We start from the raw sequence: 7,425 nt of genomic DNA on the forward strand, positions 1-7,425 counted from the left end.
ACATATATATTTTTTTTTCTAGAATCTTGCTCTGTTGCCAGGCTTGAATCCAGTGGCACCATCTCAGCTCACTGAAGCCTCCGCCTCCCAGGTTCAATAGATTCTCCTGCCTCAGCCTCCCGAGGAGCTGGGACTACAAGTGTGTGCCACCATGCCCAGCTACTTTTTGTATTTTTAGTGGAGATGTGGTTTCACCATGTTTGTCAGGATGGTCTCTATCTCTTGACCTCATGATCCTCCCGCCTTGGCCTCCCAAAGTGCTGGGATTCCAGGCATGAGCCACCTGCCTGGCCCATTTTTAAAACATTCTCTCCTTTTCCTTACTTTCTTCTTTCTATCAATAGCATTCTCATTCTTCTAGTTTCTTTGAGTAGAAATTATGTAATTGTCTTTGACTCTACCTGACCCAATTTTCCCCTCATGCCTGCCCCAGCCATTCACCAAATTTGCATACATTTCTCTTTGTTTTGTATGTGTCCTTTTTCCAGGCTCTTGATATCTAATGCCAGGCTTATTGCAAAATCCTTCTTACTTATCTTGCTTTGATTTTCAAACTGTGTAAGACAATAAGAACTAAAGGAACACTATTTTCCACCTCATGCTGCTTTACTGATTAGAGACTTGCAATATTAACTCATTGCAGTGAGCGTGTTCCCAGTGTAGAATATTAATTCCAAAAAGTGCCCTGAGAAACATAATTTCTGTAGAACAAAATCTCCAAAACAATAGTTTTGAATATGCTGCCTTAAACACTTATTAGCATATTAAAGTTTCTAATAACAATGTTCAACTCAGATTTTCTTAAGATATTCTGCCCAAGCAGCTCACTGCTTTGAGTAAAACCCTTTTAATACCTAAAAATTAGTGTTCTGTAAAATACAACTTGAAAAATGCGGCTGATTGGACAATATCTAAGCTCCACGCATGCAACAATAATAATGAAAGATAATGAACATTTTCAAGTCACTGCATATCACATTACCAACTACTTTAAGTACTTTTCATGTTAATCTTCATGATAAATCTATGAAGTTAGTATTACTAGCATTCTCATTTTCTTGAGGCTTAAGGAGGTTAACATCTTTGTCCTAGCTCATGCAGGAGTGAGTGGCATTAGAAACTCTGGTTTGTGGCATGGTACCAATCCAAATGCCCATAAATGATAGACTAGATAGAGAAAAGGTAGTAAATATACACCATGGAATACTATACAGCCATAAAAAGGAATGAGATCATGTGGGTTTGTTTGTTTGTTTGTTTTTTCAGGAACATGGATGAAGCTGGAAGCCATTATCCTCAGCAAACTAATAAAGGAACAGAAAACCAAACACTGCATGTTCTCACTCATAAGTGAGAGCTGAACAATGAGAACACATGGACACTATGAGGGGAACAACACACATTGGGGCCTGTTGGTGGGGTGAGGAGAGGGAGAGTATCAGGACAAATAGCTAAGGCATGCAGGGCTTAAAAACCAAGGTGATTTGTTGACTGGTGCAGCAAACTACCATGGCACATGCTTGTTTACCTATGTAACAAACCTGAACGTTCTGCACGTGTATCCTCGAACTTAAAATAAAACTTAAAAAAAAAATACAAAAGAAACTCTGGCTTGTGGAATCCCAGAGCTACAGCTCTTAACTTCTACCTTGCATGTCTTCCAATAAAGTGGAAAGTTCTCACTACTCTGCTTTCACCCTCATTTTCTAACCTAGGCTTCCCATGGGCCTCCTAATCTAGTTGGGTTGGTCTACAGTAATTTTCCTCTCTACCTTCAAATATCTCTATCACCTTTCTCTCTATGCAAATTTTATTCCTTCTTCTCCCTGTTCCAAATAATTTCTTCGTTAAGTCTCCCGCAAGGAAGATAGCAACCCACAGCATTCTGATCCAATTATTTCTTTTCTAAATCTTCATACAGATTTTTCCGTTATGTCATGCATGTGCTACCAGACTGTTAAAAAAAACCACCCCAAACAAAAAATAAAAACAAAAAGCCCCCTGATTTCCTGTTTCCTCAATGAAATAATCTTGTGAACCAAGATTGTAGTTTTGTATTGTGCCACATAAATAATTGAATGACATATGGACAATAAATAAATTTTGTAATGATATTATATGAAAGCACTAACTCTGTAAACCTCTAATGGTGAGTGAAACAATTTTTTCTACTTTTCAAAAACAATGCTAAAATTCACTTTATTTAAAAATTATATAAGTAAATATACATATGTGTGTGTGTGTATATATATATATATATATATACACATGGTCATTGTAAAATATCTAAAGAATAGTGTAGTGTTTAGAGTAAAATAAGAAATATTTTCTCCTTCACCCACCATCTGGCCTATTTTAATACTCTTTCTCAGAGTTTAGTCACTTCAGTATTAAGTTCTGTGAGTGTCTTTCCAGTTCTTCATCCAGTCATGTCCTAAACCTAAACCTAGACTTCCTAAATCTTGTGGTCTATCTATATATGACATTATATTCAAAGAAATAATGAGCTGGCTTCAGGTGACCTAAGATTATAGCTCTTTATTAATGAAGGGGCATGGTGGATATTGTATATAGCTCTTCAAACTAACAAAAATTTTCTAAAAGTCTTTTGAAACATTTTTCCTTCCCTACAGAGTTTCCTACTGACACTCCTGACAAAAAACCTAAACTCTCATCTTGCTCTCTGACTTCTGTAATTTCTCCTACTTCCTTGCTCCTTCCTTCTGCCTGGTCAGGTCATCTTTGCACACACTCTGCTCCTTGAGGTGCTCCTCTGATTCTGCCTTCCTGGATCGTAGGGGAGTGAGCTACTTGCTGCTCTTATTGCTTTTCTCATCAGAATCAGATCATTGCCCTTGAAATTTTCCTAGGTTTGTAAATTTACTGGAATAAAGCTTTTCACTGCATTCTATTTTAAATTTTAAAATCAGCTCTCTTGGTCTTACTTTTCTGTACCTATTGATTTATTCATGCCTTTTTATTCTTGTCCATATTAAGAATTTTTTCTTTATTTTATAAGTCTTGAAAATATTCAGCTCTTGATTTTAATGATCTATTTTGCTGTGTGTTTTCGGTCAGTTTTGTTTTTATTTTCATTGATTTTGCTTCTTACCTTTATCAATATCTTTTAATTCTTTTTTTCCTAGCTTATTTATTTCCTCCTTCCTAATATAAGTATTTTGGTCCTAAAGATCCCTCCTGAATGTTATAGCTTCATCAAATTCCACATATTTGAAAGGTATTACTGTTATTGCATTCATTCATAATATATTTCTAATTTTAATTTTTATTTCCTCTTCAACAAAATGAAAGGTATTGTGTAGTTTGTATAATTTTTTACCTTTTGATTTTTTGTCTTTGCGAAAATAATATATTATTCCTTTTTGGAACATTTAATTGATATTACAAAATAATTTTATCTATTGAAAGAAATATCTAAGTAATTGAAAAGTAATTGAAAAACAATAAGAAAAATGCAAAAAATATGTGAACATTTCTTAAATGAGTACAATTTTTTAGAACACATTTGCCATGTAGCTGAATTTTATTTAATTTACTAAAGGTGTATTTTGAATGTGAATAAATGTGTAATTTTAGTTATTTAACTAGAATATAAGTTAAATAAAACATTAGGAAAAAAAATCTGAGTGGCAATGATCCAACTAATTAAGAATTCTCAATACATGGCCTATGAATTCCTGAAGGGGGTCTATATATTTTGAAATTTTGGTAGTGGTAGATATATATTTTTATTTTCATTTTCTTTGGCAATGAAATATAAGGTTTTCATAAAATCCTCAAATGTCTCTGGGACCTCCAAAATATAAAATTTCAGAGGGGTCTAAAAATAATATTTCATTGTGGTATATATTCCATATATCTGTCTTTCAACATGTAGAAAAATATTGCACCATCTTGAGCAGGATTAAATTTTTCATCTTATTGTTAATGAGATAAAATAATGAGTTCCATAATTCTGGAACTAAAGGGAGAGGAAATGTATTTATTTTGTCCACTTTTCTACTTCTAAGCCAGATTATTCCTAATCTAAACTTAAAGGTGCCATGCTCATTAACTGTTCTAAAACTTTAAATATCTCATTATTATTTTCTTTCTTATATTTATTTTAAACAATTTATTGTCCATTTAAAACTCACTCATTTATAATTCAGCTTCTACTACTGATCTGAATTCATTTCTTGTTGGTAGAAGCCCAAATTTAATGAAGACATCACTGAGTCAGCATCTGTTGATTGTCTTTTTTCTCTTTTTCTTCTTAATTTTTATGGGTACATAAGTATTTATGGGGTATATGTGACACAAGTATACAATGTATAATCAAATCAAGGAAACTGGGATACTTATCATCTCAGGTAATATATTTCCCTTTTTGAATTGAGATATTTCTGGGTTTTCATACAGTAGATAATTTTGGATTGTATACAGGACATTTTGAATATTAACTATAAGACTCTGGGTTTACAAATAAATGTAATAAAATAGGTTGATTAAAAGTAATAGAAAAGAGAAAAAATATACTATGCAAACACTCATCAAAAGATAGCTAGGTAATTTAATATCAGATAAAGTAATATCAGAGCAAAGAAATTATCAGCAATAAAGAGGCATTAGATAATGATAAAAATGTCAGTTGATCAAGCTATAACAGTATTAAATGTGAGTTCATTTAATAATGTAACTTATTTTTAAATTTTTTACAATTTTTATAGATTCAAGTAGTACATATGCAGGTTTGTTACATGGAGATATTGTACAGTGGTGGAATTTAGGCTTCTGCTGTACCCATCACTCAATTAGTGAACATTATACTTAATAGGTAATAGGTAATTTTTCAACCCTTACCTACTCTCATCCTCCCTGCTTTAGGAGTCACCAGTGTCTATTATTTCCCTCTATACATACATATGCATCCACTGTTAAGTTCCCACTTATAAGTGAGAACATGCAGTATTAGATTTTCTGTTTCTGAGTCATTTCACATAGTGAAATGGCCTCCAGCTCCATCCATGTTGCTGCAAAAGACATAATTTAATATTTTTATCCAATCATCCATTGATGGTCACTTAGGTTAATTCCATGACTTTTGTATTGTGAATAGTGCTGCTATAAATATATGAGTGCAGATGTCTTTTTTATTTAATGATTTCTTTATCTTTCTGTAGGTACCCAGTAGTGGGGTTGCTGGGTAAAATGGTAGTTTTATTTTTAGTTCTGTGAGAAATCTCCATACTGTTTTCCATAAATGCTGTACTAATTTACATTCTTGTCAACGGTGTATAAGTGTTTGCCCTGCATTTTCATCAACAATTGTTGTTTTTTGACTTTTTAATAGTAATTATTCTGACTAGTGTGAGATGATATCTCATTGTGGTTTTACTTTGCATTTCTTTAATAATAAGTGATGAGTAGTTTTTTATATGTTTGCTTGCTGCTAGTAAGTTTTCTTTTGAGAAATGGTTGTTCATGTTCTTTTCCCACTTTTTAAAGTGGTTACTTGGTTTTTCTTGTTGAGTTGTTTGAGTTCCTTTTAGGTTCTGTATATTAGTCCTTTGTTGAATGCACAGTTCTGACAACAGAACTTATAAATTCTGTTGAGGCAAAAACTCACAGACCTGAAAGAAGAAATCAATAAATCTATAACTATAGTTTGAAACTCTAACATGTTTCTCTGAGGAAGAAAATCAGCAAGTATAGAAAAATGAACCAAACCATTATCCAGATTATCAACTAGATCTTATTGATATTTATAGGACAGTTCATTCAAACATAATAGAATATGTATTCTTTTTAAGTGAACATGAATACTCATTAAAATACACCATATCACACAAAAAAAATACACTTATCATAGGTTTAAAATAAACCTTAACAACTTAAAAAAATGAGATCCAAATATGTCCTTTAATCATGTGGAATTGACTTGAAATCAAAAAAGAAGATAAAAGATAAAAGAAAATGTCCAAATACTTGGAAAGTCAACAATACATATCTACATAATTCATAAATTAGAGAGAAAAGACACAAATTACCAATATTGAAAATTAAAAGGAGAATGTTACTACAGATAAAACAGATATTAAAAGGATAATAAAGGATTACTAAAGACAATCCTACACATATAAATTTGACAAATTAGATGAAAGAACCAATTCCTCAAAAACTGCAAACCATCAAAATTCACCCAAGATTAAATATATAATATACATAGTCCTATAAAAATGAAAGAAATTGTATTCTTGGTTAAAAACTTCCCAATGAAGAAATATCTAGGCCTAGATGATTTCACTAGCCAATTCTACCAAACATTTAAAGAGGAAATAACACTAACCCTACACAGTGTTTTCCATAATGCAGAAGAAAAAGAAACACTTCACAACTCATTTTATGAAGCACCTGATAAAAATCAGGTGTGCCTCACCTGATTGTAAAATCAGACAAATACAGAAAATAAAAAATAATTTACAGATCAATATCCCTCATAAACATAGACATAAGCATACTTAATCTGGCAATATATATATGCGCACACATATATGTGTTATTTCTTCTTTAAATGAGTTACACATATGTATAATAAATTATAAATCTAAATAGGGTTTATTCCAGGAATGCAAGGCCAGTTCAGTATTTTAAAATAAATCTGTATAATTTGGCCAGGTGCAGTGGCTCATGCCTGTAATCCCAGCACTTTGGGAGGCCGAGACTGGGAGATCACCTGAGGTCAGGAGTTTGAGACCAGCCTGGCTAACATGGTGAAACCCTGTCTCTACTAAAAATACAAAAAAAAAAAAAAAAAAAAAATTAGCTGTGCATGGTGGTGCGTGCCTGTAATCCTAACTACTTGGGAGGCTGAAGCATTTAAATCACTTCTTGAACCCAGGAGGTAGAAGTTGCTGTAAGCCAACTTCTGTGCCATTGCACTCCAGCCTGGGCAACAAGAAGGAAACTCTATCTTTAAAAAAAAATAATAAATACGATAAATAAATCAATGTAATCCATCAAATTAACAGTCTAAGAAGTAGAATTACCTGATTATCTCATCAGTACAGAAAACGCATTTAAGAAAATTCATTCACAGAAAGTCTTTGCCAAATTAGGAATAGAAGGGAACTTCCTCAGTGTGGCAAAGGTATATGCAAGAAATCTATATCTGACATCATACTTAATGGTATCAAATTAATTGCTTTTCTCTTTGGATTGGGAACAAGGTAAGGATATACACTCTAACTTATTCTATTCAGCATTGTACTAGATGTCCTAACTAATGCAATAAGGAAAGAGAAAGAGTGAAAGACATGCAAAATGGAAAGAAAGAAATAAAATTGTCCCTATTTTCAGACATCTTGATTGCCTAAGTATTAATAGAAAGCTCTAAGGAACCCATAAAACACTCCTAGAATTAAT

Source organism: Sapajus apella, unplaced genomic scaffold, assembly GCF_009761245.1.
Source record: "Sapajus apella isolate SASKATOON/1434 unplaced genomic scaffold, GSC_monkey_1.0 scaffold4, whole genome shotgun sequence".
Taxonomy (NCBI): Eukaryota; Metazoa; Chordata; class Mammalia; order Primates; family Cebidae; genus Sapajus; species Sapajus apella.